Source organism: Prionailurus bengalensis, chromosome A3 (genome assembly GCF_016509475.1).
Source record: "Prionailurus bengalensis isolate Pbe53 chromosome A3, Fcat_Pben_1.1_paternal_pri, whole genome shotgun sequence".
Lineage (NCBI taxonomy): Eukaryota > Metazoa > Chordata > Mammalia > Carnivora > Felidae > Prionailurus > Prionailurus bengalensis.
The window spans coordinates 103,947,120-103,973,107 of NC_057354.1; the positions used below are offsets into that span (position 1 = coordinate 103,947,120).

General features: G+C 46.9%; 1 long non-coding RNA gene across 4 annotated transcripts in view; it reads left to right on the top strand.

Moving 5' to 3' along the window:
• Positions 1–25,988, top strand: part of LOC122497189 — a 157,834-nt gene that overhangs the window by 122,030 nt on the left and 9,816 nt on the right. For 2 of the 4 annotated variants that reach the window (XR_006301046.1, XR_006301047.1), the window contains one exon: positions 7,659–9,604. The exons of 1 other annotated variant lie outside the window; for it this stretch is intronic. This is a non-coding gene — a long non-coding RNA (uncharacterized LOC122497189). Of the gene's footprint in view, positions 1–7,658; positions 9,605–17,865; positions 18,680–25,988 lie in introns of those variants that run through there. One more of the 4 variants, XR_006301048.1, reaches the window with a different exon arrangement.

Here is a 25,988-nt window from a genome sequence, read left to right on the forward strand (position 1 = left end):
TACTTTTTGCTGTTACTGTAAGTAGTACTTTTAAAATTTCAATTTCCAATGGTTCACCGCAAATATACATAAATGCAAGTGATTTTTGTGAATTACTCCTGTATCCTGTATCTTTACTAAAGTCACTCTTTTAGTTCTAGTGGCTTTTTAGTTCTATGGGTTTTTCTATGTAGACTCTGTGTCACCTTCCAATAAAAACAGCTTTCCTTTTCTATTTCCAACGTGGATCTCTGGATTTCTATTTCTTGCCATATTACACTAGATAGAATCTTCAGTACAATGTGGAATAGAATCTGTGAGAATTTCTGATCTCAGGAGGGAAAGTATTCAGTCTTTCATCATTAAGAATGATATTAACTAGGGGCGCCTGGGTGGCGCAGTCGGTTAAGCGTCTGACTTTAGCCAGGTCACCATCTCGCGGTCTGCGAGTTCGAGCCCCGCGTCGGGCTCTGGGCTGATGGCTCAGAGCCTGGAGCCTGTTTCTGATTCTGTGTCTCCCTCTCTCTCTGCCCCTCCCCCGTTCATGCTCTGTCTCTCTCTGTCCCAAAAATACATAAACGTTGAAAAAAAAATTAAAAAAAAAAAAAAAGAATGATATTAACTATAGGGGCGCCTGTCAGGCTTACTCAGTAGAGCATCTGACTCTTGATCTCTGGATTGTGAGTTCAAGCCCCACGTTGGGCGTGGAGCCCACTGAAAACAAACAAACAAAAGAATGATGTCAGTGGTAAGTTTTTAGTACATGTCCTTTATCAGGTTGAGGAACTCCCCATCTATTCTTCGTTTGCTAAGAGTTTTTATCAGGAATATTTGCTGGATTTTATCAAATCATTTTTTTTTTTTGTATCGTGTGAGACATACCACAGTTTACTAGTGTCATCATTTTCAAAATTTGAGTGAAGTGGGGAACATTGACCTCTCTTTACGTCCCTTTACCATCTCTGTTAGTGATATAGCTCATTGTCTCAAATATTTCTTCTACAGACTTTTAGAATCACATTAGACAGTGTTAGTTTTTGCCTCAATCATCAGTGTAATCTTGAAAACTCAAGAGGAAAATGAAAGTCTCTTGTAATGACCAATACTACCAATATTTTTGCTTATTATGTTCTTTCTTCCTTACTGATGTTCCAGTAGTCTTTCTTTTATCGTTTCCCTTCTGTTGAGAAATATTCTTTTGTCCATTCTTATTCCATATGTCTGCTGGTGACAAATATTCTTAGTTTTTCTGAGACCGCTTTGATTTCCCTTTCATTCCGGAAGGATCTTTCCGCTAGAAAGGACCTTTCAGCTGGAGATAGGATTTTGCATTGGCCATTTTTTTCTTTCAACACTTCTTTGATACTCTGGCCTCTATGTTCTAGCAACAATTATCCATCAGTCAAAAATGTTTCCCCTTTAGGTGGAGTGTCATTTCTTTCTGTTTCCAATATCTACATATTTCTCTTTGTTTTTCAGAAGTTTGAGTGTGATGTGCCTTGACATGGATTTCTTTGGGTTTATCCTGTTTGAGATTTGCTTGGCTTCTTAAATCTGTGGCTTTGTGCTTTTTGCCAAATTCAGAAAGTTGTAAGCTATTACTTACCAAACACTTTTTCAGTTCTGCCCTCTTTTCTTCTCCTTCCAGAACTCCAATGTCATGGAAGTTAGATCTTTTGTTATAGCACCACATATCCCTGAGGCTCTGTTCCCTTTTTTCCAGCCCATTTTCTTCTCTCTGTTGTTCAGAATGGATATGTAACAATGTCCCGTCTTCCAGTTCGCTGTGTCCCCTCGGTTCCCCCGGTGAGTGCCTCCCTTGACGCGAGTTTTATTGTTGTTGTTTTGGTTACTGTATTTTTCAGTTCTAAAACTTCCATTTAGTTCTTCTTTATATTTTGACTTTCTTGCTTGGGACTTCCTAATTTTTCATTTGTTTCAAGAGTACTTGTCATTGTTCTTGGAAGCATTTTTATGGTGGTTGCTTTAAAATGTCTGTCCGATCATTCTAACATCTCTGTCATCTTGGGATTAGCATTTACTGGTTGTTTTCTTTCAGTCTGAGATCATCCTGTTCTTGGTATGGTGCACGATTTTCTACTGAAACTGAAAATTTCGAATATTATGTTACGAGACCCTGGATATTAGTGCAATCGTCTGTGTTAAATGGCTTCCTCTGGCATTGCCCCAGTAGGGAAAGGGATGGGTTAACAGTGAGTTGTGCTGTTCCTGCCAGGTGGACGTGGAAATCCACGTTCCCTACTTGGCATCTGTTGGCACACAGGTAAAAGTAAGAAGAGGTCGCTACCTCGCTGCTGGATGGAGACAGAAGTTCTGGCTCCCCACGGGGCCACCACGGATAGCTCCCTCAAGTAGAAGGTCAGAGTGCCCCACTGATATTCCCCACAGGGCCAGGTTACCACTGAAGGTGGAGAGAGCTTCCTCTGATACCACTCCAGTGGGGAAACAGAGGAGAGCCTGGTCTCTGCCAGGCGGGGGTGAATGTCCAAGCTCCCCCCTCCCAACCCCATGATGACAGCGTAGAGAAGCTTGTTAACTCTGCAGATGGAAGTCCGAGCTCCCTGCTCAGTCTTCTCAGACACCATCCTGGGGCGGGAGAAGTCAGTAGATGGGGGTGATGTAACACTCGGCTGGAGCATCTGCCCACCTTATCACATTTGCCACCACACACGCCCTCAGCAGAGCTGTGAAAACGCTGGCCAGGGAGCTGTTTACGCTTTATCTCATTTAGCTGTCACACCCACCGCGTGGAGCAGGCAGTAGGTTAGTGCTCTCTATTCTCACAGACGGGGAACTAGAAGCAGGGAAGCTGAGTAACTTGAGGAAGGTCAGCGTGAGTCGACAGCAGAATTCTCAGCTGGGTCTGTGTGATTCTCATTCTCTTGCTGTTTAGCCCCCACGTTTTATTGTCGATGGAATTCCGGTTGGAGGGAATGAGGGCCCTTTGGGGAAATGGGTTTGCAGAGGTCAGAAGGAAGGACCTAGAAAAAAGCTAGCGAACGTTTCCAGGAGAGGCGTGGGTGAACAGCAGACCTGCATGGTTCCAGGGGACACCTGGGGAGGCAACCCGTGGCGTTTCATGGAGGGAGCTGGGATTCCAGAATTGGAGAAACCTGGGTTCAAACCCAGACTCCACACTAATCCCACTGATGGCAGGAGTTCGGGCGAGTTGTCGAAGCCCTCCAAGCTTCTGTTTTCACATCTGTACAGCAGGAGGATGACGGTATCTCCTTGGAAGCTTCCCGACGGGTACAGCGAGGCCCTGTCCATGAAATGCCTAGGCTGTGCCAGGCCACAGGAGATGGCAAATAGGAGCTGGCTGTTGATTTTATTTGCTAGTACTCGGGAAAGTGGCAGGCACTACGACCCAGAAACTTTCGATGACTGGAGGACGACACCGGGCTACATGGCAGGGGCAGCCCAGAGCTTGTCCGGAAGCAGGGAGGCCTCGCAGAGCCCAGAACCTCGTCGGAGACCATTTGCAGGGACCAGGACGGTGGGACGGAGTGCCTTCTGACCTGGAGAGGTCACTTCCTGTCTTTGCTCCGGCAGTGGTGGTGGCTCCCGCGAAGGGAAGAAGCATCAGTTTCTGTTGGCTCTCGGACACTCCAGCTGTCGTCTTCGGGAATGTGTTTCTCCACCCCAGAGGGAAGTGGATGACTGAGAAGGGAGACGAGCGGTTAGGCTGGGCCTTGCAAACTCTAGCCCGTTAGCTCCGGTGTGCTGGCCATGGACCCCAAGCCAAGGCCAGCGTCACGGCAGGTTATGGCGCACTGCACGCCCACTGCACCAATGAGATGTATTTGCAAACTTAATATAAACAGATTACATTTCTTATCCTAATGTGGCTGTTGGCTAAGTGCCCGTGAATTTTAGCCCCCGGGAGGAAAACGATTGCTTAAGCCGAGCGTTCACTACTTTTACTTTCCATACACGGCTCGGGGCTCCTTCCGGGCACCCGTTCACCCCCAACGCACGCAGACACACGCACACGTCCACGTGGGCCGCCACGCACGTGCCTTCACAGGGACAGGCCAGTGGTGCACTCGCTGACCCCCTTTCTGCTGGCTGCAGACTGTGGCAACATTCTGGCTTTGGGGGAAAAAGTCCTCTCCATGCCACCGTACATTTTCACATTCAATACACACTCTGGCTTCGGCTTCCAGATTCTTCTTCCTACCCACCCCACCCCCCCCCCCGCCAGATAAATACTTTAATAGCCCACTCTGTCAGTGTCCAACATGCCTTTTACATGGGGAGGGGAAGGCCGAGGAAAGGAGGTCATTTCCCTGAGGTCCCTATGGACTCAGCGAGTGACAGAGGTTCTCCGGAGCCACCACAAGCACCATCACCATTGTGAGGGGACCCTTTCGGCCACCTCGACCGGCTCCTTGAGGCTGACCGGAAGTGGTTATTGGAGATCCTAAGATCCAGCCACGCCAGACACAGAGGAGCCGTGGGCAGTGGGACTTGGGCTCATTCCCATCAGCGGCGTGCAAGTGATTTCGTAAGAGACAGTCAGGTGTGGGCTTGCACACCATTCCCTCCCTGCCTCTCCCAAATCCCACCCCTCCCGTCCATGTTTATAATCCCTCCCTCCTACCCTGTCTTTGTCTCTCCTTCTTCCTTTCAGAAAGTCCTCGCTCGTCTTTCCCTTTCCTCACGCTGGCAGCCAAGCTTATGCCCCGCACGGGCCTACAGAATTCTTTCCTCCCGAGCCAAGGAAGTGGGCACAAAACAATGTCCAGGCTGCGCCCGTCGGGGGCCCCACATCAAAGATGCAGGAAACAACTGTTTCCCTGTCTCCTGACAGGTCAGCGGCATAGCCCTCCAGGCAGCGTCTCTGCCCAGGGAAACAGCCCCGGCGGCCCCCACCCAGACGTTCAGATCCTGCGGGGCAGGGGGCCAATTTCTCTGGCCCTTTCTCTGTGGAAAAAGTGCAAGACGCAGACCAGTTCGGGAAGGCGATTCTAGTCAGACCACGGAGCAGTTGTGTACGACTCCAGGGGGATGCCTGCGTGTGTCAGGTGTCTGTGCGGTCCTGGCACACACACGGGCACACCCACGCGTGCACATTCACGGCATTCACGCACGCACCCACACACGCGCGCGCAGGGAGGCCCATCCATGGGGATGTTGCCCTGGGCCTCTCACTTGGCCCGCTGTCAGCTCAGAGCAGTCTCTCTGCCTGGTGGCTTGTAGGAGTGACCAGCCTCCCCTCAAATTGTCTGCACTCGCACGCATCTGACAGCCAGCCTCCCGTCAGGCCCAGGGGAGGGCCTAGCGAGACGCACACCCTTCCAGAAGGGCCAGGAGCGCCTCCCGCCGGAGAGTTCCCTCCAAACATTCACGGGCAGCCAGCCAGGCCCTTGGGTGCCAAGATGACACCCATCCTTCACAGAGTGACAGCTGGACACTTGCTCCTGCCACACTATCGGCGTCCCCGTCCCAGGAGCCAAGCAGCCCGATGCCAAGGCCGAGCATACCAGGGGCTTGCACCAGGATGTCACCCGCCACCGCTGTGATTCAAAAGACAGGACTCTGGGGCCAGAAACTTGGGTGTGGTGACCCCGTGTCAGAGTTCAGAGCCACAGTGCTGTGTCCCTGGCAGGAGGGGCGCCCCCCGCCTTCTCGGGGTCCTGTGTCAGGAGAGCTCGTTTTTAACTGGGGTGGGGCAAGAAGGGTGAATTACGGAGTTTTGTTTTATTTTATTTTTAAAGTTGATCCATCTTTGAGACAGAGGGAGAGAGAGAGAGAGACAGAGCTCAAGCAGGGGAGGGGCAGAGAGAGAGACAGAGACACAGAATCCAAAGGAGGCTCCAGGCTCTGAGCTGTCAGCCCAGAGCCCGACACGGGGCTCGAACTCACCGACCGCGAGATCGTGACCTGAGCCAAAGTCGGGCGCTCAACCGACTGGCCTACCCAGGAGCCCCCCTAGTTTATTTAACCAGTTGCAGAATGTTAGATATTTGGGTCGTGTCCAGTCTTTGGCAAATACAGACAATGCTGCCTTAAGTGTATCCTTAAGTGTGCACATCACTCACACACCTGTGAGAGCATGCGCAGACGACTTCTCAGAGACCGCGGTCCCAGGGAAAGGGAGATGTGCCTTTGTCGTTTGGATAGATATCGCCAAATTGCCCTCCCCCAAAACCACTATTTCACAAACAGCTAGGATGAATCAGAGCACCTGTTTCCAAATGCGTATTTGAACATGGCACGTGATCAAAATGTGACAGCCTGAACAGTGACAAATAGTATCTTGGTGTAACTGTATTTTTCTTCTCGTTAATGATGCTGAGCGTTTCTTCAAATGCTTCAGGACTGTCTGTTTCCCATTCCTACAGCTCGTCAATTCATGTCCTTTGCCCATTTTTCTATCTGTTGGCCTTTTATTGATGTATGAGTCTTTATATATTAGGGAGAGTTGCACTTAGTGATGTTAATCAAAACAGTTTCCCCCAGTTTGACATTTGCCTTTTAGGTTTGTTGATGATAGGATCGGTTGGCCATAGAGAGAAAACTCGATCTTTATGTAGTCCTTTTCATCAATTCTTTCTGTTTGGGGGTGTTATGCTTTGTGTTTGTGCTAATACGTCATTCCTCCCTCTGACGTGAAAAGGTAAAAGTTATTATTTTCTCTTAAAACTTTGATGGTTTCGGAGCACCTGAGTGGCTCAGTCAGCTGAGTGTCCGACTTCGGCTCAGGTCACGATCTCATGGTTTGTTAGTTTGAGCCCTGCGTCGGGCTGCCTGCTGTCAGCTGAGAGCCCACTTTGGATCTTCTGTTCCCCCCCCCCACTCTCTCTCTCTCTCTGCCCTTCCCCTGCTCTCTCTCTCTCTCTCTCTCAATAAATAAACATTTTTGAAAAAGTTTAAAAAATTTGATGGTTTCATTTTTGTTTTATATTTCAAAAGTTGATCTATGTCGATTTTGTTTGGATAGATCATTAAAGTATGGATTCACCTTTTTTTTTTTCTTTTCTTTTTGGATGGTCCCCCCATTCTGTCGTCCCAATACTGTTTCTTCCCATCCACATACTAACCAGGCCCGACCCTGCTTAGCTTCCGAGATCAGACGAGATCGGGCGTGTTCAGGGTGATATGGCCGTAGACCCAATACTGTTTCTTGAGCGAGCCACCCTTCCCCACTGACCTGAGATGCCTCACTTCTCCTCTCACAGAGGCCTGGCTTGCAGTTGCCTCTCCTGGGGGCCTTCCACTCTGAGGAGGAGAGATGCTTCTTTTTATTTTTTTATTTTTATAAATTTTTTTTTCAACGTTTTTATTTATTTTTGGGACAGAGAGAGACAGAGCATGAGTGGGGGAGGGGCAGAGAGAGAGGGAGACACAGAATCGGAAACAGGCTCCAGGCTCCAAGCCATCAGCCCAGAGCCTGACACGGGGCTTGAACTCACGGACTGCGAGATCGTGACCTGGCTGAAGTCGGATGCTTAACCGACTGCGCCACCCAGGCGCCCCATGAGGAGGAGAGATGCTTCTTAATGAGTGAAATGCAGAGGTTCAGAGCCCCAGGCCAGAAAACATCCCCAAAGGCCTTCCTTTTTATGTATGGCTTAAAATACAGAGAAAAATGCTCCTTGCTTTAGAAAACACAACCTTTTCCGTTTGCTTAACTTCTCACCCTTCTCTTATAGGTGGGCCCCCTGTGGTTGGAGGGGAGCATTCGTGCTGTCCGCCCTGCATAAAAGCTCAGACATTTGGGCTGTAAGGGAAAGAACTTAACGCAGGAAGTAAGGGCTGTAAGGGAAAGAACTCAACTTAATGGAGTTGAGAAAGAAATCCACTGGCCAGTGCCTGCAAAGTCCAGGACTGGCTTGACTCTATGACATCAGCAGGACTGGATCTCAATCGCCCCATCGCTCTTGGGGTGGGGGGGCGCTCTCCACTAGAGGTGGCTGTGAGCTGGCTGCCGGCAGCTTAGCTCAAAGACTGTCTTCTGAGCAGCCCGGGTGACAGGCATGGGAATGGCATGACGGGACCATCCGCCCATCCTGGACATTGGACCTGGGGCATGGGATGTGCTAGTTAATGGTTCTGGGTCACTCGCCCACCTCCGGACCAGGCAGCCCACCAAAACGGTGCGAGCTGGTCCTGGAAGGACGCCGGTGCCAGAGAAGGAGGATCAGATCCTGAAAGGTGGTCACAGCAGGTGCACCCCACGCCCCGCGCCCTGCTCTTTCCTTGACCTTCCACACCTTGGTTCTTCTTTCCTGGAGGTGCAACACGCAGCTGTTCCCTTGCCAAACTTGCCCCCCTGGTCAAATGGCTTCACTTCTCCATGCCTCAGACGAAGATGTTGAAAGGACCTTTTGCATGGGGTTGTTGTGAGAATTCACTAAAATAACAGGCCTCAAGCATCTGGCACCTGGTGCCCAGCAGCTCACTGCTCATTTGCTCAACTAGGTTAAAAGGTTCTGATCGCTGTGTCCCAGGACAGAAAGACCCCTCCCTCTGCAGCTCCGGGGCGACTCAGTGCGTTAAAAAAAAAAAAAAAAAGGAGGGGGGGCAGCTGGCAGGTGAAAGGCAGACAGGAAGAGCAAATAAGAAGTCAAATTACTTCTTCGTAAGACACCTTGATGCCCTAAGGACAGCCTGTTACAAGCGGCCATCACTCTGGGAAAAGAAATTGGGGTCTCAGAAACCAGACCCTTTGAAGAGTAAAGCCTCTCACTTTGGCCAGCCTCTGTGACAATTCTCATTGAACATGGCCCAGAAATAAGTTTTGATGGCACGTGCTTCTCACGCGGATGCTCCCATGTTCGCAGTTTTTTTCTGAATGAGCTTTACCAATAAACCTCTCTCGTGTCCTCACCCTATCTCTGTTCTATTTACGGAGCAAGAGAACCCCAATTTTATCCAGGGAGGTAATGTGCCCGACTAAAAGACTATATTTTCCGGGCTCCTTTGCAGTTCACTGTGGCCATGTAACTAATTTCTAGCCAATGGGATACAAGCAGAAGTATGGAATTTATAGGAAGGTAAGTTAAAAGGAACTGATTCAATTGCGGAGATATTCTCTTCCTCCTTCATCGGGCCATAGATGGGAGAGCAGGAACTCCTGCAGCCTCCTTGTGACACTGAGAGTAAAAGCCAGAGCTAGGGATGTGGAACAGAAAGGCAAGAAGAAGAAAGTTCTGTAAGTCTTTTCTATGGGTATGTAAACACTTGTGTTTTATGCTTCTGTCTTTGGAGTTTTTGGCCAAATGCAGCTAAATACAATCCTAGCTTGAAACATGATTCATCCCTCAGCAACCCTTGGCTGATCTTCACCCTCTGGAGAAGAGTAGAAATGCGTGCATGCCAGTATCCTGAATAATCTTGGCCTCCTCAGGACCTGAGAAGGGTTCCCATGGACTTTGGACCCCATGGGGCCTTAGGGTAGGGCCCAGGCTACTTCCCTCCGGTGAAACAAAAACACTTTCTCTTTGCTCTGGGAAGGATTTAAGATGCATTGACCTACCTCATCAAATCTTACAATGCATGTGATTTATTTTTCCGTGCCGGGCCCTGTTGGCTAAAACTGAACCACAATCATTTTACTGAATCGGTAAAGAAAACTTGTGTCAAACGGTAACTTACACCAGACGTGTGATTCTGTTTTGTAACAGTTTACAGTTGACCAATCACTTTCTGTGCATTATCACCACCCACACAGAGAGAGAGAGAGAGAGAGAGAGAGAGAGAGAAAAGGGATTGGCTGTATCCGCTGTACTAGAACCTGGGGCTCGGTCACTCTGTCATCTTCAGACCAGCCCTGCCCTGGGTCAGACCAGGTGATGGGGACAAAATTTCACAGAAGTCCTTCCGAGAGCGGCCATGTTTTTAGAATAAGATATTGAAAACATTATCTTGACAATAAAGTCAAAGCAGAGTTTATCTTCCTTAAGCTGCTTGCTGGTGGTTGCCAAAGGCATAGACACAACAATCCAGTCTCCTAAACTAGAAGGTAAGCGTCCTGTTCAGCATCGTACCAGTATGACACAAATGACAGAAAACTCCGCTCAAACTAGCTTAAACAATCAAGGGGGAGGTACTGGCCCGGGACAGTGAAAAATCAGGCAGAGGCTCCGATCTTGGACGAGGCAGTTTCCTGAGTCCCCGAAGCTCCAGTTTTGTACTTCTCCCCACATCATAGGATCCCAGAGGCTGTCCCTCCTCTTTCTCTCCACTGCTTGACTCCTCATTCCATGTCCTGTGCCATCCGGGGAGGGCCGCTCTTGCAGGCTCCAGCAGAAGAGAGAGGGCTCCTGTCTCCTGGGAAGCTCGGCCAACGGTCCGACACCGAGTACCCGACACCGACACTCGGCCAACACCGAGTACCCATGGACTCGGGTGCCATGGGCCCAAAGTCAGGGCAAAGGAACAAGCTAATTGGCTTAAGCCAATGCGAGCCGACCCCTGAAATATGGGGTAAGGGGAATTCGCCCAACTAACATAGCTGGTGCGGCTAAAGGGGGGCCTCCCAAAGGAAATTTCGGGACCTAAGCTTTAGGGTAGGGAACGGATATCAGTTGCCATATTTGTCCGCCTCTGCTAATCACCTTACCAGTCACGTTGGCCAGTGATGTGTGATCCTTATCGACGATTAATCAGCTCCCACGTGGAAAATTTTCACACAGCCTCCACTCCTGGGGTTAGCTCTGTATCACCGGCTTAGCTTCGTTTTAACCCAGCTTGCACAGAGCTTGTCTCCTGAGAAATTATTTAAATCTCACTAAACTGTAATGAAGCAACTTCTGGGCTAATTGTCCCCTGCTACGGCCAGGGTATCAGAGCAGCAGGATAGAAGGTCTCAGAAATGAATCTGACGTCACTTTTCGATGTAAAGTACAATGTTCCTGAGGACAATGTCAAACCACCCCTTCCCTACCTTCCGTATGCTGATGGTTGCCCTGGCTCCCTTTCTTTGTCCCGTAATTAATCATTCTACAGCTGTCCATCTTAAAGAGAAAACAAGAAGCTATCAAATCCAAGCCCCATGCAAAGCAGGAGACCTCTGCATGGATCCCCATGAGAGACCCATGCTTGCTTTCCGGGGGCCAAAATGCCCACCAACATCAAGAGAGGTCCCGAGGGCTCGAGTGTGGCCCCAAGTTCCTTACGTTAGTTAGTCCTAATCTTTTTCTTTAGACGGTATGGTCATTGAGAGGCAGGTGACGTGCTATTCCAGAGGGCAAAATCAGGACACATCCTGATGTGACATCCATCAAATTTGTGCAGAGAGATGTCACAACCCCCACAAGACCTTATCCCTTTCAGGCCACACATGACCATCTTCTCCAATTATTTCATGCACTTCGAGGTTTCCAGCAAATCTAAACACGATTGACACCCTCAGGACACAGTTGAGGTTATTTCACTTTGTTTTGACTTTGCTTAGCCTATCAATACCATTTTTCCACATTTTTTGGGTCCTAATAGCTTTTTTTCTGTTAAAAAAAAAATTGCCGGTAAGCCCACCACTTAGAAATAACCACTAGAAGGAAACAAATCAAAATTTTAGCCATCTTTCTTCTGTACGTGAAATAATATGTGTGTCGGGGCGCCTGGGTTGAACAACTGACTCCTGATTTCGGCTCAGGTCATGATCCCTGGGTGGTGGAATCGAGCCCCGTGTCAGGTTCCACACTCAGCGTGTGGATTCTCTCTCTCTGCTTAACATGCTCTCTCTCTCTCTCTCTCTCTCCCTCTGCCTCACTCCCCCATGCACGCTCTCTCTTTCTTTTCTCTCTCTAAAATAAAATCAAAAAAACTTTTTTTAATGTGTGCACTTTCCTTTACAAATATGAGGCTCGTTACACTTATTTTCATTAGGAAGTAGTCTTTTACAACGTACCTAATGTCTGCTTAGCACTTGGTCTCATAAATGTATCATGACTTCTCTAGCCATACCCTGCTTGCCTACCTCTAATTAGAAAAGATTCCTTGAAGTGTCACCACCGGGCTAGAGTAATCTCACCCAATCCCCCTGACAGCCCCGTCAGACAGGAATTATGATTATCTTCAGTTTACTGTGCGGAAGGTTAAGTAAACTACTCAGGGAGTGCCAGCGGGGAGACTCTAATTAGCACTCCCACCTACATGGTTGCCCTTGTCCCCGGACCCTTGGATAAATTGTTATCTTTTTTTTTTTTTTATGCTATCTTGAAAGAGAAATGTTAGCTTACTGCTTTTATTTGCACGTATCCGGTTGTTTGCAAGTTTGAGCATCGATTTCTTACGGAACATTTGCATTTCTTTCCCTTCGCGTTGCCTTATCGTGTTTTTGCCCATTTTTCTGTCAGTCTTACGCTAGGCACGCACCTCAGTGATCGTGCAATTCACCCGCTACCTGTCATGTATGTTCCCCGGTTATTTCTGCGCCTTTGAGTTTTGTCATGGTGACTTAGGACGGAGAAACTTTAATATTTCTATATCTGCCAATTATTTTCCTCTGTGACTATTCCCATGAATTTCACCCATAGGAAGTTTTCACCTGTCCCAGGTGCAGATACATGTCTTACTTTTCTTTTCTTTTACAATGAGTTCATTTTCCACATTTAACTCTCTCATCTATCTGGAAATTACTGTTAATTTTCTTCTCGAAAGGTCAACCCAGAAGTGCCCGAATAAGCTTGAGTGGGGTGGCCATACCCATGACCTGTTCCATCACACCAGTACCTGGATGTGCTCGCACAGGACTGTCACTCGTGATACCTGGATGGGCCCCTGCAGGGAGCACACCCAGGCGTTATACTTCTGTGGGTACAGGTTGGCTTTTAGCACTCACGTCCTTTACTGAGATTAATCCCATGGCAACTAAACCTGCCAGACTTTCTTTTGTTCCACGGGTGAGGGTGCAACTTTTAGAGAAACATCTCAACCACTTGCTATAAATTTGGATGTAACCCTTTGATGTAACAGTATCCCTCAAGTAGATGTCATTTGGTCTTCGGCTTTTCATCTTGTTGCATGATTTCCACGTATAGGGTCAGGTGCCTGGAATATACTGGCCGACACCTAGTTCTCTCCCTTGAGAACTGTATTCTACGTCTCGGACCACTCTGTTTCCTTAGCTCTCTTGCGTACTGTTGTTGGACATTCGGGCTATTCCCTGCTCTCATGGTCACATAAGCAGCTGACAAAATAGTTTCTACTCAGCACGTTCTTCTGTGTTTCATTTTTAATTTTCTGTGGTTGTATTGATACCTATTCAGATTCAATTTGTGCTGATGGTTTGGCCTCCTATTCCATCCAGTTGAAATGACTTTGTGTCATTCATGATTTGCTTATCTATTGCATTTTGGGGGTGGGCTCTTACACCCATTGTATGATCAAGAAAGACATTGTACCTCCAAGAGAGGAAGCCTACAGTATGCAGAGAGCAGTTGGTGGGTAAGAATTTGCATCTGTCCCCAACACTGATCCTCTTGGCCATGATGCTGCTCTGATTCTGCCCCATCCGTGGCATCAAAGGACGCTCCAAGATACCAACTGCTTTGCTGACATTATTTTAGGTACACAATGCTTACCAGATGCACCTGTTTAACCACAAAAGATTCCTAGTTGTTTGGGGAGACTTGAACCCGTGTTGTCCCTCGCATTCTTTTTGAAATGTTTGCAAGCCACATGGTCTATAATTCTAGACTGTTCCCCCAGGGATTGCCATAAAGCAATCTATCCTTTTACGGTGTTTGAGAATGGACAGTTTGCTTAGGGGCTAGCTTCCCAATATTTTTATCAGTGTGCTTCTCCGAGTCATCTGAGAACTTTCCTCTTTGCCTGGGCTGAAGACTGACTCATTTAGTGTATCCGAGTGTTGTCTCACAGTCCTGGGTTCTACCTTTTCAAGATCACCTGAAAAACTAGAAAAGTGGGAGGCTAACTTGAAATTGCGGGCCGTCTTTTTTGTCAAGTCTTTACATGTTAGCACTTTCTCCGCACACAGCCCCATCCCTTTGTTGTGCTCTTCAAGTAGCTTTAAAAAGCCTTGTGAAATCATGGTCCTTTAGTAGGTTTCTGCTTATTCTGGGCGTTAGCCTTCTCGATGCTGTCCTCAGAAGGGCAGTCCCTTCATGCACATTCTCTTTGATTCTGTGCCCCCTTTTCACATTTTAGGCATGCTTCTCGAAAGATCTGAGATCACCAATGACCACCTTTGGTGGCCACATTGGTTTTTGTTTTGTTTTTTTTTTTCCTACGTGTTTCCTCTCGTTTTGTTCCTCACTGGGATTAGTCACGTGAATGAGCAGAATTGAGGGTTTTCTCTCAGTCTCTTTCCTCACTCGGTATCTGTGCATTTGGACACTTGAGCCCCAGTCCTTCAGGTTAAGATTGGGTGGCACTAAGGAATTTTGTTTAATCTCTCCGGGCCTTGTTTTCTTTATGCCAGATTGGGGATGATAACAGCATTAACCTCCTGGCGTTGCTATAAGGGAAATAATGCATAGTTAGGTCCTTATTAGTATTATTATCTACCTATTATTGAAACCCTTTGTGGTTACGAGTGATAGAAAGCCAACGCAAACTGGCTTAGACACTAAAAGATTCTATTGGCTCAGAGGATTTTCCCCAAGGGCTTGCCTTCAAGCAGAATCTAAGTCACCCCGGCCTTAGGCATAGCTGAGTTCAGAGGTCTGTTAATGTCACCAGGACCTGAGTCTCTCCATTTGGCTTTGCTGCTGCTTCACATGGAGGCAAGATGGTCGCAGCAGCCCCAGGCCCCTGTCTCCCTTGGGCCCCCAGCCTGGCAGAACCATCCTGTTTCTTGGCTTCCTCTTGGAACTGGCCCCATGCCCAGAGCAGTGGAAGCCAAATTCTGAATTGGGGAGATTTGCTTTCCCAAGAGGGAGAGCCCAGGAGCCTTCCTGACCGGGAGTGATTTCGCTGACACTCTTGGGCACCTCCTCCACTCTGAAGCTCACAACTAGGACCTTTCAAAGCAGCTCTTTTCCAGCAGGACGGGCCCCACCAGAGTGCAGAAAGATGACCTTGAGCCCTGGACACAAGTCCTTGCTTCTTACTCCCTCCTTGACTTGTCTAGGTATTTTGGGCTTTGACCTACATCTCTGACAGCAGCTAGACTCCTTCCTGGGCTCCACACAGCTTCCTCTTGGTGGCTGGGAAGCACCTTTGCCTTTACCCTTTGACCCCCGCCTGTGCCTGCCAGCTGGGTTTTCCACACCTGGCCATTGACCTTGAAGTCACCCTTCTAAGACACGCCTGGCCATTCATGGCGTTTATGGTGTAACACTTCCGTCACATATGGCGCTGGGTACCGTTGGTTTTTTTTTTTTTTTTTTTTTTTTTTTTAGTAACCTAGAACCCGTGCGCCCTTCCTTTGCACAAGTGTGTGTTCCTCTGTGGCGTGGTCTTGACCATCGGGCAGTCCTGGTGGGCGGGGAGTTCAGGTGCTGTCTCCTTGTCTGGAAGCCGAAGGGTGTTGTCCCAGTGCCCTTTCCTGTCCCAGAGCGGAGCTGAGCAGCCTCAGAAGGAGTGACCGAAGCCCATCCCCACCCCGCAGAGGCACCTGACACACTTGTGCTCCCTCCCGGCCTGAACCCCACGCTCCAGCTCAGAAAACCGCTCTCCTGTGAGCCCCTCGACAACGTCCCCCACATTCCCCTTTTGCTTGAGTCAGCAAGAGTAGTTTCTTTTCAAGAACCCTAGCTGATATTCTTGTGCTGTGCCTCGTCGTTTCTGGTTTTATAGATTTATTTGGGCTTTTTTTTTTTTTTTTTTAATTCCTCCCTCTGAAGTTTCTGTTTAAACTCTTTCTGGTCACACTGGCAGGTCTCCTGCCGCATGTTCTCAGATTTGGGTTAGTACATCCTGCTTCCTGCCAGGACCCCGCTGCTCCGGGGTGGATCTGGGCTGCGGTCCAGCAGACACAATTCTCCACTCTGACACCATCTACATGCCCAGATGTTCCCTCCGTATACTTCCTCCCTCCTCCTTTCACTTCCAAAGTCACGAACTTCAAGTGAAGGGAGAAATGAAAACACCACCTGTACCACCAATGCCTTCGGTTTCCTCCTCTGAACTTCAAAGTGCGTAGAAACGTACTGGATTGAGACTCAAAGGCTCACCGACTACCACCCTTGGAAGAAAAGTTGGAAACCATCAGAGGCCTTTGCTCAAGGGCCATCTCTGACCGACGGGCTATGGCTGGCTGGGTTTCCCACCGGGGCAGGGTAGGAAGGTGTCCTGAGGGGTCCACAAGGCCTGCTCGGAAGTTGCGAAGGAAAAGCCCAGTGGAGGGGCTGGTGAGTTCCCCTCCTCCAACACCCCCCTCTGCACATTACAAAGGAGACTGAAGCACACACGGATCAAGTTGTCTAAACTAGAGAAGAAGCAAGGGCGGTTCTGGGGATAGATTCTAGGTTGTCAGGCCTTTCTTATTTTTTTTTTTAAATTAAAAAAATATATTTATTTATTTTTGCAAGATGGAGAGACAGAGACGGGGGCAGAGAGAGAGAGAGAGGGGGGCACAGAATGGAAAGCAGGCTCCAGGCTCCGAGCTGTCAGCACAGAGCCAGACACGGGGCTCGAACTCACAGACCATGAGATCATGACCTGAGCCAAAGTTGGATGCTTAACCGACTGAGCCACCCAGGCACCCCAAGGCCTTTCCTATTAATGACAATGATGTCTCTTTCATGCTGGAGTCCAGTCATATATGAGGTCATCGAGGGCCACTTGCTGATTGCCTGTTATGTGGTCCATACTCAGCCACTTCTGGACACCCTGGCGGGAGCCGGCTATGCCTCTGAGCCTATGGATAATCCTTCTGGAGAACTTTCAACATCCCACTTTCCATGCCCTGGGGCCAGCATGGGCTGGGGGGAGGGGGCAGCGCACAGGATCTCCAGGGTCTGGAGGGCACCCTGGGAGCTCACCCATTAGTTGGGACACTATTAGACCGCAGCCAGCAAGTTTCAGGGACCACCGCCCCAACAGAAACATACCCCATTTCATTCCAAGTGGGGAGAAAACAAACGGGCAGGTGAACCTCCCCCAAGTGCTAACGTTCATCACACTTGAGATGGTGAGTCGGATCCAAATCCAGATCTGGCATGACTCACTAGAGCTGGCTGCGGGGAGACGGGGACGGATTATCTTCACCCTTCCTGTACAGCCAGGTCCTTATTTAAATTTTTTTTTTCAACCTTTATTTTTGGGACAGAGAGAGACAGAGCTTGAACGGGGGAGGGGCAGAGAGAGAGGGAGACACAGAATCGGAAACAGGCTCCAGGCTCCGAGCCATCAGCCCAGAGCCCGACGCGGGGCTCGAACTCCCGGACCGCGAGATCGTGACCTGGCTGAAGTCGGACGCTTAACCGACTGCGCCACCCAGGCGCCCCGCCAGGTCCTTATTTAAAAGTCCATCCTATTTAACTGTCAAGGTGGGAAACTTCATAAAAGCCAAAATGCCTAGAAGGAGCAAGGGAGCACGCTCACGGGTGGTAAGAAGGTAACGGAAGCAGATAGCTCAGGGAATGGGGCGGCTACCCCGCAAGCATTCACTCCGCAGTCCCCTGGGAGAGGCGCATTGCTCGCGGGCCTGGAGCTCCCGAGTGGAGTTTCCTGAAAAGGAAGAGAGAATGGCTCTGGGAGAAGCAGTCCATACGGACCCGGGACCCCTAGTCCTCAGTGGCCTTAGTGATGGGCGAGCATCCTGTTTTATTAAAAGCCTGTTGCTGGCAGGGAAAGCCGTCTGCCTGCTGTGCGGGCAGGGGCCCAATATCGCTGCGGGCAATTCCAAGCCAGGACTTCAAGCTGAAATCAAACCAGGAAAGAACAGGACTGTTTTTTAGCTGATGAAGCAGTACTTTTTCTTTCTTTCTTCTCTTTTTTTAACAGTTCTCTCTCGCCTGGCTCCACTGTGTACATTTTGTGTGTGCGGGCATGCATGCGACATTCTTCACCGGGCTGCAGCTGGGGCTCAGTCCTGGATGAGCCCACCCCTACTTGCTCCTCCCTCCCCCCCACTCCTCCCTCCCCCCCACTCCTCCCTGCGCTGCCTCACCCCGGTGTCACAGGCCTACCCAGCCCCCAGCCCCTTGGTAGAGGCGGGGAGCAGAGGGAGGCTCAGACTGTGGCCCGAGGTTATTTACAGGGTGGGGGTGGGGGAGGGAAGAGAAATTCACTGCTTTGTTTATCTTCGGAGTCTGGAAACTCTACAGAATTCATCCATTTCCAAGGAAGCCTGCATGTGCAGGCTTCCAAAAATAAAAAATAAAAGGAGATTCACGTCAAAAGAAAACTAAGTGAAAAGCTGTTTTCTTTGTGAGCTGATTTGTTTATTATTATTGTATTTTTTTAACATTAGGTTTGCTGAAAGTAGGCAAAGGGAGTCATTTTTTTTTCCATATTTTTATTACATTTTTACTCTCATCCTCTGTTGCCTTATCAGTGAGGAGGGCAAATAATATTTTAAGAGACTGATAGAAATATGTTCTCAGCTCATCTCACACATAGCTATGGGAAATCGAGGTTCTGCGTAAACGTTTACAATCACGTTTTCTGCTGAGGTTATAAAGGACTGAGAGTCTTCCATTCGTGTTTTAATCAAATTCACTCAAATTGACCCACTTTTACAAATGAAAAACAGTGTGCTTCAACACAGATCTTTACGACTAGTTTTTAAAATAATAAAAACAATTTTAATATGCTGGATGGTTGTCTGTACATGATTTCTCTGGGTCTTTTGACAATTTGGAGTGAATGGTGCCCATAGCAAATATAGCATGTTAATTTACTGGCCTCTTTTTAACCCTGCACTCAAACAATAAACTTTTCATGTGGTGCCAAAAAACAGTATATGTTTTGAAAAAAAAATTTTTAAAGACACAGTCAGTGGAGAAAGGGAGATTTCAGAAACAAACGTAAAATGTACTTGAAAATGTGTTACTTCACATGCGAACATTCGATTTCATATATCCTTAAATATAAATATTCGATTTTTAAAGTTTCTATTATTTACCGCATTATATGAATCATTGTACTGATGTAAGCCTAAAATCATGTAAACTTACAAGTGTTGCTATGTATTTTAATATCTTATGGGATTTGTTTATGGGAGTTTCAAAATCTTGGGGAGAGGTAGTCTATGGCACAAAAAACCAGTGGCATGAATCATGTTAAGTCTGATCTACTCTTTTCTAAACTGTCTTTTAGGTAAAAGATATATAACAAATTGGATTTTTTTTTTTTCTCCACTCTCTGATTACTTAAGAGAAACTAGGGGATTATCTTTATGGTGAGGAAAAGGGCACAGAAGGCAGTATTTTTCTTTTTTTAAAGAGGGGCAGGGCTCAGTGTTCTGCTTACTCTGCCTTTGCTGGTAAATTTAAAACATTAACTTCAAGCTTCGATATTGTGCTTTCTTGTGAGTCACTGGGCCAAAAGCCCATCCTATATTGTCAGGCAAGGGTCCAAGATGAGAAATCAGTAAAGCACAGATATAAGGAGACTTTGCCTGTGCAGCTAAACAATCGTCATGAAGAAAGTTCCATTCTTGCCGTGGGAATCCATTTCTAGATAAATGTAGTTAAAGCCTTTCAGTGCCAGAAGAGAACTTCTGCAAGAAATAGGAAGAACTCAAAGAAAACCATTTTCCATGCTACAGACAAGTATTAACACTACTGATCAACATTTGGTCCAAGAAAGAAATGATTACCTGTTTCGGCTTTCAAAAGGAATTCAATATCCTGTTGACTACAGAGCGGGCTCAGAGAAATGGGACTACTGAGTAATGCAATCGATCCCTTCCAAGAAGGAGAAAGAGGGTGTAGCTTGGACCACAGGAAGCACCATTGATAATATTTTTTTTCTGTTTCTGGAAAGTCAACCAGGAAAGAAAGTATGTCTGAAACATTTAGAAAATAGGCTGTCCTGCCTCTGGTTCTGGAACGAGATGTCATAGGATCAGTTTTCCCTACTCCATTTCTCCGAATACAACTAAATTCCCTGAAAACTATTCAACAGACAATGGTAAAAGAAATCTGAAAGTTGGAAAACAAAACAAAACAAAACAAAACACAACACAACACGGTGGACTGGAAAGAAACCTCAAGACTTGAGAAGCAACTTTCTGAGTTCCCTGGATTTTCTTTTTATTTCCCATGTACCCCGATCTGGGCACAGGAGGGGCTTGCAATCTGGAATCACCAATAGGCACAGACAAGAAAACAACAACAAAAAACGAAACCCAAGAATACCCTCCTCTCTCTGGTCAAAGTTCAGGAAAGGGAAAATCCAACAGAGGCCCAGTAAGAAGTTCCAGCCCCCACTACAATCCAGGGTCCTTGCAAACAGTCTCATCTGTAGGCAGTGGGGGCGGCGGCAGCAGAAGCAGCAAAGCCCCAAGCAGTTCTGGCCTCTGGTCCACAACTGAGACATCAGCGGGTGGCCTGATCCACCCACAGCAGCAGCAGTGAAGCCCCATGTCTCCCTGGCCTTGACCCAGTAGCGTAAGGAGACCCAGGCCCAGCAGCTACTTCCCGGCTCCCAAGGGTTGCCCAGCAACAGTCTCCTAACATAATAATCACATAAGAAAGCAATACAAAGTGATATATTAAAAAATATAATAATTAAATCAAAACGGAACGCTAAGAAATGTTCAGGCAACCCACAGAAAGACAAGAACAAAGGAACAGAAGAATGAGAAACAGAAGGAACAAACAGAAAACAAATAATACAACGCCAGACCTAGCCTTAATAGATCGCTAGATACCTTGAACGGAAATGGTCTCAATACACCAATTGAGAGACAGAGATTGGCAGGGTGGATTACAAAACGCGACCCACCTATATGGTGTTTATGAGAAACTCACTACAAATTTAATGACACAAGGAGACTGAAAGCAGGAGAAAGGGAAAAGATATACCAAGCAAGTATTAATCAAAAGCATGAATGGCTATGTTAACATCAGACAACATAGACTGCAGAGCAAAGAAGCTACCATGGGCAAAGAGGATTATTCCGCTAAGAAAAAAATAGCTCTCCTGTGAACCAAATAACAGTTTCAAAATATCGAAGCAAAAACTAAGACAGCTGAAAGAAAATTAGACAAATCTGCAATTGCCTTTGGGAGCTTCCCATCCCCGCCCCCACTCCCACCCCCCGCTCAGAAACTTTAGGACCACTAAAGAGAAAATTAGACCACCACCACCAACTACAAAGATCTGATTGGCATTTATAGGATGCTCAGTCAACAACCGCAGAACATCTGTCCTTTCAAAGGGCCCATGGAACAGTCATCAGGGTGGACTGTATCCTAGATCATAAAGCGAACCTTAACAAATTCAAAAGAATCAAAATCATAGAGTATGTTGTCTGACCACAATGGAATCAAACTATAAATCAAAACAGGAGGTCAACAGGAAAATTTCCAAATACTTGAAAACTAAACAATAAACTTCTAAATAATTCATGGGTCAAGGAGGTGATCTCAAAGGAAACTTTAAAAATCATAGCACTGGATGAAAATGAAAATATGTTCATTTTCATTTTCATTCAGTGCTATGATTTTTAAGGTTTGTGAGAGGCAGCTAAAGCAATGTTGAAAGGGAAATTTATGGCACTAAAAGCTGCCTTGGAAGAGGAAGTATGTCAAATCACTAATCTAAGTTCCTACATCAAAAAATTTACAAAAAGAAGAGCAAAATAAATTTAAAGCAAACAGGGAAAGGAGATAATAAAGAGCAGAAATCAATGAAATTGAAAGCTGGGAAATAGAAAAAACCATTGAAATGCCAAGACGGTTCTTCAAAAAAATGAAATAAAATAAAATTAGTAACTTCTGCTAGAAAAAAAGATAAAAAAAGATAACACAGATCCCAATCCCCAATATCAGAATTGCAGGAGATACCACAATAAATTCTGCAACCATTATAATGATAATAAAAAATACTACAAACAACTTTATGCTCATAAATTCAACAACTTAGAAGAAATAAGACAATTCTCTAACACCACAAACTACCAAAACTTAGCCAAGATGAATTGGATGATCTACTCAGTTCTTTAACTGTTGAAGAAATTGAATGTGCAATTTAAATGCTCCACAAAAGAAATCTTTGGGCCCAGATGGCTTCACTAGAACGTTTTACCATTCAAAGAACAATTAATGTTATTTCTATATAATCTCTTCCAGACATAAGAAAGGATAAATCACTTCCCACTTCTATATATGAGGCCATCATTGCTCTGATACCAAAACCAACCAAAGACAGTACCCTCCCCCCAAAAACCCTGAAGACTAATATCTCTCATGAACTTAGATGCAAAAGTCATCAACCAAAATTTAATCAAATCCAACGATGTATATATAAATAGTAAGACACTATGACCAAGAAGCATTTATGCCAGCTATGCAATACTGATTCAATATTTGAAAATCAATCAATATAATACACCATAGTGACAGGCTAAAGAGGAAAAATCATATGATCATATCAACTGATGCAGAAAAATCTTTTGCCAAAATGCAATAACCATTAATAATGAAAGAAACCTGTCCACGCACTAGGAATAGCAGGGAAGTTCTTCGGCCTCATAAAGAATATCTTCTGAACCCTGCATCGAGCATTGTATTTAATGGTGAAAGATTAAATGCATCTAAGATCTGAACAAAGATGTAGAACAAAACGAAGATGCCTGCTCTAACTACTCTTAGACACAGTATTAGAAGTTCTAACCACTGCAGGGGCGCCTGGGTGGCTCAGTCGGTTGAGCGTCTGACTCCGGCTCAGGTCACGATCTCGCGGTTCATGTCGGGCTCTGTGCGGAGCCTGGAGTCAGCTTCCGATTCTGTGTCTCCCTCTCTCTGCCCCGTCTCTGCCCACGCTCTGTCTCTCTCTGTCTCTCAAAAACGAATAAACGTTTAAAAAAAATTAAAAAAAAAAAAAAAAGTTCTAACTGCTGTGCCAAGACAGGAAAAAGAAATCAAAGAATCAGTAAAACTATCTCTGATTGCAAGCAGCATGACTGTCTGCATAGAAAATCCCGAGGACTCTGGGACAAATAGCTCGTCCTCCTTGCCTGGGCTGCACCAATCAGGCAGGTATTTGCAGTTCTCAGGGTTTGCCGCAGTAGACAGCAGCAGGGGGACTGAGAGCACAGCATGGGCATGGTAGGCCAGGGGGACACCCCAACTCCCTGACTCTCAGCTCTGTGCCCCTGGACACCTTCCTTGATCTCTCTGAACTTTGGGCCCCTCATCCGAAGTGGGGTTTGATGATAGAATCCAGAGCCTATAGCTGTTGTGAGTATTCAACGAGAGCCGGTGTGCAATTGATCACTCTATACTTGCTGCCCGTCCTGCTACTGTGGCTGCTACTGAATGTGATGGTGCCATCTGCTGAGCTGCCCCCAGGCACTGTCACTGAAGCCAAGAGTCCTGAATTCCCCTGTTAGTGGTCCTGTGACTTGTCGACTCACCCAACCATTCTAAGCCTCACTGCTCTCATTTATAAAGTGGGGACGATAACCCCTCCCTCATAGGTTTCTTGTCAAGACCTATGAGGTCTTAAGACCAAGTGGAACGACGCATAAAAGTGTTTTGAGCCCTTGATAATAATAATAATTAATAATAATAATGGCCAGAATTTGTTGAGCACTCCCTGCTCAACACAGATCGCTTTTTGCCTACGACCTTTTACCTAATCCTTGTAACGATGAATTGTTAGTCTATGCCGTTTGGGAAACTAAGGCCCCAAGAAGTGATGTGCCCAAAGACATAATCTGTAAGGGATAGAATCCAAGTTCAGACACCCAGAATCTGGCTGGGCTCTCATGCTTTCCAGAGAAAGTAAGCTAGTGAGGACAAGAACAGCTTGGCATGGGGGCTCACTTCCACTGGCAAGATGGGTACGATCTGGTGTGGGAGGCGCAGAGAGCAGTTTGTGACAGGCAGGGGGGGAACCAAGAGTCATCCTTGGCAATGGCCACTGGCTCCAAACTAACAAGCTGTCTGAGAAATGAGGTGCCCTTTGGTGGAACACCAGGTGGGACGTTAATGAGAGAGCCATCCTCCCCCCACCCCCATCCCGTTTCCTTGAAAGTTCCAACAATTAGGCTGAAGCAAACTACGTGCCCAGGTCTAAAAATAACTCCGTCACTTCCAATAAGGGCTCAGTCTGGGCTGAAGTCATTCTTTCAGGTGCAGCAAAGGAATGCTTGACTGTGCGTCATGAACTTAAAATAGGAGCAGGGTCAGAGGGCCAGCTGGGGCTCACAGATGCCAAGTGGGCAGTTTCTCAGCTGGTGTTTTCTAATATTTCCTGCTTTAAACAGCAGGTTTCTGCCTTTTTTTTTTTTTTTCAGTTGAGAGGGGGTGAAAATGTATGTTTAAAACGTTCACTAGCTTTGCTTTCTCTCATCTCCACGTGTATTCTTTCCACCCGTCATTTGCATTCATTTTTACTGGCTGCTCATGCGTTGTCCTGAAATATACTAGTTACAGAAATTAAAACAGGCAACTCCCCCTCTTTCTCCCATCATGGATGGATCCATAATGTTTTTCCTGAATATCCCTGGCCAGAGTGCCCCAGGGAAACCGCTAGTTGGACAATTCCCTGATCCCATGGTATGCTGGAAATGGGCTGTCCATTTGTCCGGGTGCTCTACAGAAAGTGTCTCTTTTGTAAAGGGGAGTGGAATAGAGTCTAAGACCTCACCAATTCTGAGAGTCTGCGATTGATTTCCTTTTTATAACCTGGCTATATTTAGGTTGATGAATTATATTCAAGACGGAATCATCGCTGATTCTGTCAATGAATTGTTTTTGTATTCAAAAGCTGCTGAAAGGACTTCTGATCCAGACAAGATAGCATAAACTCACTTCTCCCTTTCCTCCTCCAGCTAGGTACAATGAGGAACTCTGGAAATATTGCAAGAGGTCACCAAAGGAAAACTCTGAAAGGGGAAAGAGAGGGAAACAAGCTAGAGATCCTCGTACTGCAAGAACAACACAGCAGTGGGGTGTCTACCCCCTTGTCCAACAGGAGAAGGTGATCTAGGCTTGGCATTTCCTGCTGCCCAACCGGGCTCCAGAGGAGAACCAACAGAGGTTCCCTCTTTTTGGTGGGCCTGAGATTCTCTTCTCTCACTGACGGACACCTGGAATGACCAGATGATACCAAAAAAGGGGGTTACGGCATAACAAGCAACCTCGCCTGGGAAGAAGCTTTATTGTCTCCATGGACCCAAGAGGACCCCTTATCTAGAGGCACCGGGAGAACGAGCCTGAGGAATTTCCTTCAGCCCCCTCAGGTAGCAGCAGGGAGGACCAGTGGGAGCCCCAAGAGACTGTAATAATATGACAAACGCTCTCAAATTAAATTGCCATTGGACCCACAGCCCACTAACCTAGGCCAGGATCTGCTTGTTAACCTAAACAGGGTGAGAGCTGGCTTAAAAAAAAAATTCAAATCGGATTGAGAGTCTCCTAACATAAAAGGCAAGATGTCCAAACATACACATCATATCAAGAACCAGGAGAATAACGTAGGTGAGAAAAGACAATCAGGTGACACCCCCTCTGAGATGAACCAGGTGCTAGAACCACCTGACAAAGACTTTGAAGCAGCTGTCATAAAAATGCTTTAGAGGGGCGCCTGGGTGGCGCAGTCGGTTAAGCGTCCGACTTCAGCCAGGTCACGATCTCGCGGTCCGGGAGTTCGAGCCCCGCGTCGGGCTCTGGGCTGATGGCTCGGAGCCTGGAGCCTGTTTCCGATTCTGTGTCTCCCTCTCTCTCTGCCCCTCCCCCGTTCATGCTCTGTCTCTCTCTGTCCCAAAAATAAATAAACGTTGAAAAAAAAAATGCTTTAGAAAGGAAGTGCAAATTCTCTTGAAACAAATGAAAGAAGAGAAAAAAATCTTGGCCAAGAAACAGAGCTTATAAAAAAGGAACCCAATGGAAATTATAGCACTAGGAAATACAAATAACTGAAATAAAAAACTCACCAGATAGGCTCAA